Here is a 12,018-nt window from a genome sequence, read left to right on the forward strand (position 1 = left end):
AATCAACTTATCACGAACACCAAGCGGTACGTAACTTCTGCCAGTCGGACACTGTGCAGGCGCAGGTTCAACCCTCAACGCCCGCTCGATGTCCGCGTCCACCTCCCATACCACTGGGGCCACCAGCCGAGAAGCAGGAAGGATGGGAGTGGGTTCGATAGACCGGTCCTCAGTGTCATAGAGACGGGACAGCGCGTCGGCCTTAGTGTTGAGGGAACCTGGTCTGTAAGAGATCGTAAATCTAAAACGTGTAAAGAACATGGCCCACCTAGCCTGGCGCGGATTCAGTCTCCTCGCTGCACGAATATACTCCAGATTACGGTGATCAGTCCAGATGAGAAAAGGGTGTTTAGCCCCCTCTAGCCAGTGTCTCCACACCTTCAGGGCCTTTACCATAGCTAGTAACTCCCGGTCCCCCACATCATAGTTCCGCTCTGCCGGACCCAGCTTCTTAGAAAAGAAAGCGCAGGGACGGAGCTTCGGTGGCGTACCCGAGCGCTGAGACAGCACGGCTCCAACCCCAGCCTCGGACGCATCCACCTCCACTATGAATGCTAACGAAGGGTCCGGATGCGCCAACACGGGAGCCCCAGTGAACAGTGCCTTCAACTGGTTGAAGGCTCCATCAGCCTCTGCTGACCACCGCAAACGCACCGGCCCTCCCTTCAGCAGTGAGGTAATGGGCGCTGCTACTTGGCCAAAACCCCGGATAAACCTCCGGTAGTAATTGGCAAACCCTAAAAACCGCTGCACCTCCTTTACCGTGGTCGGAGTCGGCCAATTACGCACGGCATTAACGCGGTCACACTCCATCATCATCCCCGAGCTGGAAATGCGATAACCCAGGAAGGAAACGGCTGGTTTGGAAAACACACATTTCTCAGCCTTGACGTATAGGTCATGCTCCAGCAGTCGCCCAAGAACCTTGCGCACCAGGGAAACATGCGCGGCGCGTGTGGCAGAATAAATCAAGATGTCATCAATATAGACTACCACACCCTGCCCGTGCAAGTCCCTGAGAATCTCATCTACAAAGGATTGAAAGACGGCTGGAGCATTTTTCAACCCATACGGCATGACGAGGTACTCATAGTGGCCTGATGTGGTACTAAACGCTGTTTTCCACTCGTCTCCTCCCCGAATACGCACCAGATTATACGCGCTCCTGAGGTCCAGTTTTGTGAAGAAACGCGCTCCGTGGAATGATTCCACCGCCGTAGCGATGAGAGGTAGCGGATAACTAAAACCCACTGTGATCGAATTGAGACCTCGATAATCAATGCACGGACGCAGACCTCCCTCCTTTTTCCTCACAAAAAAGAAACTCGAGGAGACGGGTGACATGGAGGGCCGAATGTACCCCTGTCTCAGAGCTTCCGTGACATATGTTTCCATAGCCAGCGTCTCCTCCTGTGACAGTGGGTACACATGACTCCGGGGAAGTGCAGCGTTCTCCAGGAGGTTTATCACGCAATCCCACCGTCGATGGGGTGGTAATTTGGTCGCTTTCCTCTTACTAAAAGCGATAGCCAAATCGGCATATTCTGGGGGAATGCGCACGGTGGAAACCTGGTCTGGACTCTCCACCGTCGTGGCACCGATGGAAACTCCTAAACACCTCTCTGAACACTCGTCTGACCACCCCTTAAGAGCCCCCTGTTTCCAGGAAATAAGGGGATTGTGAATAGCCAGCCAGGGAACCCCCAACACCACCGGAAACCCAGGTGAATCAATAAGGTAGAAACTGATCCTCTCCCTATGATTCCCCTGCGTTACCATGTCCAGCGGAATCGTGGCCTCCCTGACCAGCCCTGACCCTAGCGGTCGGCTATCTAAGGAGTGCACGGGGACAGGTGGGTCTATCTGCACTAACGGAATACCCAATTTACGGGCGAGTCCACGATCCATAAAGCTCACAGCTGCGCCTGAATCGACTAGCGCCTTATGCTGAAGAGAGGGGAAAAATGCAGGGAAAAAAATTAACAAAAACATGTGACCAACAGGGAGCTCTGGGTGAGTTTGGTGCTTACTCACCTGGGGTGGCCGAGGAGCGCTCTGCCGACCATCTCGACTCCCAGAGGGACTCCTCCAACACCGGTCCGAAGTGTGTCCTCTCCGTCCACAATAGGAGCAGGAGGAGCCCCCTCTGATCCCCCTAGATGCAGCTCCTCCCAACTCCATCGGAGTGGGAGTGGGAGAGCTGGACGGTGGAATTAACAGGACCCCTTCTGAACGCCCGCGGGCAGCTAGCAGGTTGTCCAATCGAATAGACATGTCTATTAGTTCATCCAGGGAGAGAGTTGTGTCCCTGCAAGCCAGCTCCCGGCGGACGTCCTCCCGGAGACTACACCGGTAATGGTCCATCAGGGCCCTGTCATTCCACCCAGCACCAGCAGCTAGGGTCCTAAACTCCAACGCGAAGTCCTGCGCGCTCCTCGTCTCCTGTCTGAGGTGGAACAGTCGCTCACCCGCCGCTTTACCCTCTGGTGGATGATCGAACACTGCTCGGAAACGGCGAGTGAATTCCAGGTAGTTGTCCCGAGCTGAGTCTGGACTGTTCCAGACTGCGTTAGCCCAGTCCAGGGCCCTGCCCGTTAAACAGGAGACGAGGAGGCTCACACTCTCCTCACCCGAGGGAGCCGGACGCACGGTAGCCAGGTAGAGCTCCAACTGGAGCAAAAATCCCTGGCACCCAGCAGCCGCTCCATCGTACTCCCTCGGGGGGGAGAGACGTAGTGCGCCGGACCCAGAGGACGATGTAGGTGGAGTAGGTGGTGTCGGGAGTGGGGGAGCTGGGGTAGATGTCGGGAGACCACTCCGCTCCCATCGTTCCATCCTCTCCATCATCTGGTCCATCGCGGTACCAATCCGATGGAGGACAGCTGTATGGTGATGAACGCGCTCCTCCATAGTGGGGAGAGGAGTGGTCGCTGCTCCTGCTGACTCCATTTCAGGTGGTGCGGGCTTCTGTTACGATCTACTAGGTGTGGTGGGTGGAATCAGGCGCAGAGAGCAGGGTTCAGTCGTTTTCCTCAGATTTATTCCCCAGCGCAACAAAAACAGTCACGCCAACACACAGGGCGTAAATACGTTGCTAGTCCAAAACAACAACAGGACTAAACAGTCCGGAGAATAAATACAATAATAAATCACACCAACAAAACACAGAGTAACAAAACCAAGCCCGCACAAATACCCAGCGGGCCTAGTGCCCTTAAATACCCTACAAACAAATCCTAATACAAAACAGGTGTACCCAATTAACCAATAACCCAAAACAAACGGAAAGGGAATCGATGGCAGCTAATAGGCCGGCGACGACGACCGCCGAGCACCGCCCGAACAGGAAGAGGCACCAACCTCGGCGAGGTTCGTGACAATGGTTCCTAAACTCTAATTTGGTGCAGTCCAGACCGGCCTTGATTTCAACGTCCACAGACAGAGATTTTGTGTGTCTATTCTGGACCAAATCTGAACCAATCAAAGACGTCTATACCCTGATCAGATTTGTCTGATATCTGATGGTCTGGACCAGCCTTGATTTGGTCCAAACATAGACATCTATAAATTGCATATTTCCACCTTTCATTCAGAACCTAAATTGAACCTCTCTTAAACATCTGTAAAATACGTATTTTAGACGTCTTTTCAATTTAATTTTGCTTACTGGGTCTCTTCTAGTGTTGCAGGACAGCAATGTTTTTTGTCTTGCCTAGGGCAGCAGAATGACCTAGCCCTGAATACCCTGAATGACCCAGCCTTGAATACCCTGAATGACCCAGCCATGAATACCCTGAATGACCCAGCCCTGAATACCCTGAATGACCCAGCCCTGAATACCCTGAATGACCCAGATCTGAATACCCTGAATGACCCAGCCCTGAATACCCTGAATGACCCAGCCCTGAATACCCTGAATGACCAAGCCCTGAATACCCTGAATGACCCAGCCCTGAATACCCTGAATGACCCAGCCCTGAATACCCATCCCCCTCATGGATACGCACCAGGTTGTAAGCACTCCTGAGATCCAATTTGGTGAAGAAGCGAGCCCCATGCAATGACTCGGTCACACTGGCTATGAGAGGCAGCGGGTAACTGTACTTCACCGTGATCTGATTTAAACCTCTATAGACAATGCACAGGCGTAAACCTCTATGGTCAATGCACAGGCGTAAACCTCTATGGTCAATGCACAGGCGTAAACCTCTATGGTCAATGCACAGGCGTAAACCTCTATAGTCAATGCACAGGCGTAAACCTCTATATTGAATGCACAGGCGTAAACCTCTATAGTGAATGCACAGGCGTAAACCTCTATGTTCAATGCACAGGCGTAAACCTCTATAGTGAATGCACAGGCGTAAACCTCTATGTTCAATGCACAGGCGTAAACCTCTATGTTCAATGCACAGGTGTAAACCTCTATAGTCAATGCACAGGCGTAAACCTCTATAGTCAATGCACAGGCGTAAACCTCTATCCTTCTTCTTCTTCACAGAAAAGAAACTCGAGGAGGAAGTTAAAGTGGAAGGCCAAATGTATTTTTGTCCCAGAGATTCGGTGACATGTGTTTCCATAGTGACAGAGGATACACGTGACTATACACTATCTATATACACACAATTTGGGAGACAAGCCTATACACGGTGTATATACCCAAAATATATAAATAAGAATTTGTTCTTAACTGACTTGCCTAGTTAAATAAAGGTTAAATAAAATAAAAAAACATTAAAAAAAATATACACATACCATTAACACATAGAAGCTAAATATGCTGTGGCAGATTACTGTAGACACAACATTTAAACACAACATGTGTAACTGTATGGATTGTTGTACCATACAGCACTGAACGAGAGCACATTTTAACTGACTTGTAAAAGTTGTCTATTAATCAGCTACCAAAAAGCAAAGTATACATTTATCATGAATATTTGTAGTTACTATTTCAGCCTATTGGATCTCTGTGTTTACAGGTCTATAAAACGGATTACGATTTCATAATGCTGTTTATTGGTGTATGTAGTGCAGGCAACCGACTACTTATATTCCATATTTGAGCAATATCAGATCTGGTAATATTGGGTTACATGAGCATATATGTAGCCCACACCACCCACCTCCAGCCAAGCGTTATTCTGCATGTTTTCAGTCACAGTAATCACATTAACTATCAATTTAACCACTTTTGCAGTAAAATATTTTGTTCACAACTATCCATTTCATAAATGGGAGACATTAGAGATGTGGAAAAAATCTGGTTGTGTTTTGTTCTATTCTACTTCAAAAGTTGAATGGCTTTTTGAGGATTTGCCTCTAGCCTGTACAAACAGGACATTATTAGCCTGTTGCTTCTCATTAGCTACAGGTCGCGCTCTAGGGGCAGTCCTTAAGAATTGGAGTGGTCGTGTGTCCCAGTTCAAGAACAACAACAAACACCTGAATGCGATCTGGTGAAGGGCTAAATTATAAATTGTAAACTAGTTGGCGCTCATTCAAATGTTTTAAGCTGAATTAGCACAGGGAGAGGTGGTAAACTAATATATTTAAAGAAGTTATCTCGCTTAGTTAAAGAAAAGTTGTTTAGCCTAGCAGTTCAATGGACTAGTTGTTGAATGAACAAATGGCTCCAAATAAGCAGATAGCCGCGCGCTTTAACGCACAGGGTAGCCTAGTTACCATGCAGGTATGATGACAACCTCCCCGGTGTCCGACCGTAAATGTAAATGGAAGAAAGTCAAAGCTGACGAGATTTTTTTTTTTTTTGGGGGGGGGGGTCGAGATGGAAGGCAACAAAACGCACAGTAGGCCAATAGAAAAAGGGACGTCGGGTAATCATGGACCACAGTCACCGCAACCCGAGGTTTGACAATATATTATCGTATAATATTTTATAAATGTAAACTAATAAACGTAGGTCTACTCTATAGCCTACAATGAACGCATATTGCTATTAGACCACAGACTATAATAGGAAGACAGGCTGGGCTAGTGTACCTTCTGGCTGCCTGTGACAGAATGGAAGTTAGCAGATGGCTCCTAACAGGGCGCTTTATGTCCCTTAGAGTCCTACCTGCTGATCCCTAATCAGATCGACACCACAACAGGACAGTGAAGAATGTAGGTTACAGTCAGTGAGTCAGGATGTTAGGGTTGAAAGGGCTTATTTACTAGACTGAGACACTTTATCTTAGTCACAGTACACCATGGTCATGTTCATGTTTAGTCTTTCACCACACTGTTTGACCATGGTGGACTACACAGTTTAATATCAGTTATATGACCATGGTGGACTACACAGTTTAATATCAGTTATATGACCATGGTGGACCACACAGTTTAATATCAGTTATATGACCATGGTGGACCACACAGTTTAACAACAGTTATATAATCATGACCATGGTGGACCACACAGTTTAATATCAGTTATATGACCATGGTGGACCACACAGTTTAATATCAGTTATATAATCATGACCATGGTGGACTACACAGTTTAATATCAGTTATATAATCATGACCATGGTGGACCACACAGTTTAATATCAGTTATATGACCATGGTGGACCACACAGTTTAATATCAGTTATATGACCATAGTGGACCACACAGTTTAACAACAGTTATATAATCATGACCATGGTGGACTACACAGTTTAATATCAGTTATATGACCATGGTGGACCACACAGTTTAATATCAGTTATATGACCATGGTGGACCACACAGTTTAATATCAGTTATATGACCATGGTGGACCACACAGTTTAATATCAGTTATATGACCATGGTGGACTACACAGTTTAATATCAGTTATATGACCATGGTGGACCACACAGTTTAATATCAGTTATATGACCATGGTGGACCACACAGTTTAACAACAGTTATATAATCATGACCATGACCTAGGCCAACAGTGTACTTACTGCTGCTCTTCACTAGGCTGGTAAATCCCTTGCATTCTATTAGCCTTATTGTTCCCTGCCACCATGTTGTCAGCCCTGGGTCTAATACAGTATGTCAATTACATTAGGCCTCCGGCCCAAATAGCACCCTATTCCCTATGTAGTGCACTACTTTAGACCAGGGCCTTATTCCCTATGTAGTGCACTACTTTTGACCAGGGCCTTATTCCCTATGTAGTGCACTACTTTAGACCAGGGCCTTATTCCCTATGTAGTACACTACTTTAGACCAGGGCCTTATTCCCTATGTAGTGCACTACTTTTGACCAGGGCCTTATTCCCTATGTAGTGCACTACTTTTGACCAGGGCAGATAGGGTGAGCTTGATTCAGCAGGGTGAGTGCAAGATGTACTTTTGGGACTATTCCATTGGTTCCATTGTATTGGGCAAGTTCGTTTAAAGGGAGAGTTCACCCAAATTACAAAATGACACGTTGGTTTCCTTACCCTGTAAACAGTCTATGAACAAGGTATGACATCAATCCATGTTTTGGTTTAGCAAGGATAAGGATAAGGGTAAGGAATCCAATATGTAATTTTGTAATTTGGGTGAACTATCCCTTTAAGTGATTCTTAAGTATCTGAAAGTATTTGACTCAGGTTTTCTGCTTCTATTGTAAATAGTTTGATAGTATAAATATAAAATAGTTTGTCATGTAGATTTGATGGATCAGAGAGTGATACTGTCAGAGTATTAATCATTATCTCATTGAGGGGGAGCTTTAGGAGACTGACTTTTGTTATAGAAGGAGAGAGAGAGAGAGAGAGAGAGAGAGAGAGAGAGAGAGAGAGAGAGAGAGAGTCAGAAAGATAGTTTTGGAACTTTAGTGAGTGTTGCTTACTGTTAATTTGTATTGTTTATTTAATTTGTTGTTTATTATCTACTTCACTTGGAGAGAGAGAGAGAGAGAGAAAGAGAGAGAGAGAGAGAGAGAGAGAGAGAGAGAGAGAGAGAGAGATCTTTAATACCTGTACTCTCCTGACATCTCCTGGTGGAATAGAGGCATGACACCCTGAAAGAAAACCTGCATACTGCTAATTTCTGCATTGGAGCACCACATCCAGTAACTAGATCTTTGATAAGTATAGTAATGTTCAAGAATACACAACACAAATAGTTGGATCTACACTTCTTCCAGAGGGACCTTTATTTGTGTGAACTTCATTCTAAACATGGAAGTTAATTGAATTGTGCAAATGCTAGTCTCTTGGCTGTGAGAAAATACTATGCTTGTCTCTTGGCTGTGAGAAAAGACTATGTTAATGCTAGTCTCTTGGCTGAGAGAAAAGACTATGCTAATGCTAGTCTCTTGGCTGAGAGAAAAGACTATGCTAATGCTAGTCTCTTGGCTGAGAGAAAAGACTATGCTAATGCTAGTCTCTTGGCTGTGAGAAAATACTATGCTAGTATATTGGCTGTGAGAAAAGACTATGCTAATGCTAGTCTCTTGGCTGTGAGAAAATACTATGCTAATGCTAGTCTCTTGGTTGTGAGAAAATACTATGCTATTGCTAGTCCCTTGGCTGTGAGAAAATACTAAAAGGCTAGTCTGGTCAAAAGTAGTACTCTATATAGGGAATAGGGAGCCATTTAGGATACCGTTCATGTCATGGTAATAATGACAGCAGCAGTTGTACATGTGCAGTGATGATGTGTAACCCTGTGATAATTAAGCACCTGTTTCAAACTAAGGCTGCCCAATGAATCAAATTTGAATCACAATTGCAATATTTAGATTTTTTTTTTTTCATGCCTTAAGTTCAAATGTAATAAGGGTCCCCTGGGAAACTCTGACCAACACTTTGGTTCCTAGCCTGTCACAACAACTTCTACTGTACCTGTTGTTTTCATTAGTTGTCATGGTTCCTAGCCTGTCACAACAACTTCTACTGTACCTGTTGTTTTCATTAGTTGTCATGGCAAACAACACCAACCATAGAATCAGAACACTCATTGTATTTCTATGATCCCAACAGTTCACCCAAGTGTTTTGATCTAAATCGCACGTAAAATCTCAATCCCAATATTTGGTTAAAAAAAAGTTTGCTGAAACTTGTTACCTGAAAAAGTATATATCCATATACCTGGCACTGATCACTGCACACAGTATCAGATGACCAGATGGCCCGAAAGTAGTGTACTACACACTGAGTGTACAACTCAATATTGGAAAGATGTTCTTAACGTTTTGTACACTCAGTGTATAGGGAATAGGGTGCCATTTGAGACGACATCAACAAGCCCAAATAACAGAATGATCGTTTTCAGTTGAACGAATAGAATGAGATCATGTTCATCTTTACCATCTAAAATTTATTTATTTTTCTGCTCTTTTGCACACCAATATCTCTACCTGTACATGACCATCTGATCATTTATCACTCCAGTGTTAATCTGCAAAATTGTAATTATTCGCCTACCTCATGCCTTTTGCACACATTGTATATAGACTCCCCCTTTGTTTTCTACTGTGTTATTGACTTGTTAATTGTTTACTCCATGTGTAACTCTGTGTTGTCTGCTCACACTGCTATGCTTTATCTTGGCCAGGTCACAGTTGCAAATGAGAACTTGTTCTCAACTAGCCTACCTGGTTAAATAAAGGTGAAATAAAATAAAAAAAATAAAAAAATGTACTCATTTTTATTTTCAAGAAACAGTCAGTCCTGTATCACTAATAGTTCGATTCACAAAGCAACTCAAGAGTAGGAGTGGTGATCTAGAATCAGTTTAGCCTTTTATATCATAATGAATATGATTCTATGGACAGCGGGGACCTGATCCTAGATCAGCACTCCTACTCTGAGACACTTTATGAATAAGAATTGCAGGAATTTTAAACTGCAGCATGTTCTCTCAGTCTCATTGCAAAATGTATAGAACAGCTATTGCAGCAGCTGCTCTTCCTGGGGTCCACACAGAACATAAAACATGGCATAATACAGAACATTAATAGACATGAACAGGTGAAGGACAGGGATACATGCATTTAAAATAAGAATATAGAAATGTAAAAAAAGGTCCTGTTTGACATCTGTGCTCTCTACACAAGAAACTCTTTGATGAAGGTGCAGCATACCATAGTCATACCCTAGTCATACCCTGGTCATACCCTGGTCATACCATAGTCATACCCTACTCATACCCTACGCATACCCTAGTCATACCCTAGTCATACCCTAGTCATACCCTGGTCATACCCTAGTCATACCCTGGTCATACCCTGGTCATACCATAGTCATACCCTAGTCATACCCTAGTCATACCCTACTCATACCCTAGTCATACCCTGGTCATACCCTAGTCATACCCTAGTCATACCCTAGTCATACCCTGGTCATACCATAGTCATACCCTAGTCATACCCTAGTCATACCCTAGTCATACCCTGGTCATACCCTAGTCATACCCTAGTCATACCCTGGTCATACCCTAGTCATACCCTGGTCATACCATAGTCATACCCTAGTCATACCCTGGTCATACCCTAGTCATACCCTAGTCATACCCTGGTCATACCATAGTCATACCCTACTCATACCCTAGTCATACCCTAGTCGTACCCTAGTTGTACCCTAGTCATACCCTAGTCATACCCTAGTACAGTGGTATTCAAAGTGGGGGTCGGGAACCCTGGATGAGTCGCGGGGGAATTGCAGTGGGGTTGCCAAACTATATCAAAATATTTATTAGAATTTTTGTTGGAATAAAAAAAGTCAAGATTTCATATTATTGTATGGGACAATAATACCAATGTTTTTGAAAAATATAATTTTATTGAGTAATTTTGATGAGAGAGATAAAGATGTTAAGAATTGAAGGTTATTTGTTAATGTACAGATTTGAAGGTGTTGTCATTAGATTTGCTGTGATTTTTTATTTTTTTGTAGAACGAATGTGAGAAGGTTACTTTTTCTGTTGACTTTTTAAAAGGACATTCTACTCAAAAATACAGGAACGTTTGTTTTTTTTACATCCAAATCTATTTTTAAAAAAAATGCAAATGGCATGTTCTAGAAGGGTCCAGACACCTTTTTTTTGTGATATCACTTGTTATTTTTTTTATTTTTTTTAATTCTTTACTGCAAATCACTTCCTCGTCCTTGTTCTGCAGTTTGAGGCCCTGAAGAACATTAACAAAGGCTCCAAAACACCCAGATATGTCCTTTAGGAAACACTCTCAGTATAGTGATGCAGGTCTTTAGGTGTTGAACACCTGACATTGTCATTCTGAACTTCATGCACAAGGTTATAATAACTTTTGTGTGAATCGAGCTGTTTCCCTTACTCAGCTGTGCAGGCCGGGTGAGCCTGTATAGTATACAAGGCTAGCTAAGTTTTAATGTTAGCAATGTTAGCTAAGCTTATCAAGCTAGCTAAAATGTTATTGGTTGAAGAATTGTTATGACTTCAAAAGCACGTGAACACAATCATGTCAGACGTATCACTTTCCAGTGTCCTATTTCTCACGAGCACGTGAAGCCAGCAACAGTGTACCAGAGACAAATACCATAAAATGACCATAAAACATTTGAAATATATCCCAATTTGTGATATTTATTGGTTGAAGTTTAGAGGTAGGCCTAAACAAGACTTATTTAACAGTAGTAGGCTATAACCCATTTTATAATACATATTTTTGCATTATTGGTTATTGAACAGTATAGGGTCCATTGACAATAACGCAATATTAATATTGATAATTTATGCAGTTGATTATTTACAAAAATTGACAAATGAATGAAAATGTATGATGTAATATTGATGTAATCACTGATCATAGAGTAAATGAGAACAGGCTGTGTCCACAATATCTCCTACAGCTTTAAAAAGAAATACAGGCATACACCCGTGTAAGATATACATTTTCACCCTGAACATATTGTCATCCGGTTTGGGGTGACGTTCGGCTCAGAACCCATTCGAATAGAGGCAGTGTGTGAACGTTCTCTGGTCCATTTCAAAGTTCCCTCTGAGCGCTGGATCCGCCCAGCTGGCTGGAGACGCGCTCTGATTAGCCCGTTGAGGCTCATTTGCAT

The sequence above is a fragment of the Oncorhynchus mykiss genome, chromosome 26, assembly GCF_013265735.2.
Source record: "Oncorhynchus mykiss isolate Arlee chromosome 26, USDA_OmykA_1.1, whole genome shotgun sequence".
Taxonomy (NCBI): Eukaryota; Metazoa; Chordata; class Actinopteri; order Salmoniformes; family Salmonidae; genus Oncorhynchus; species Oncorhynchus mykiss.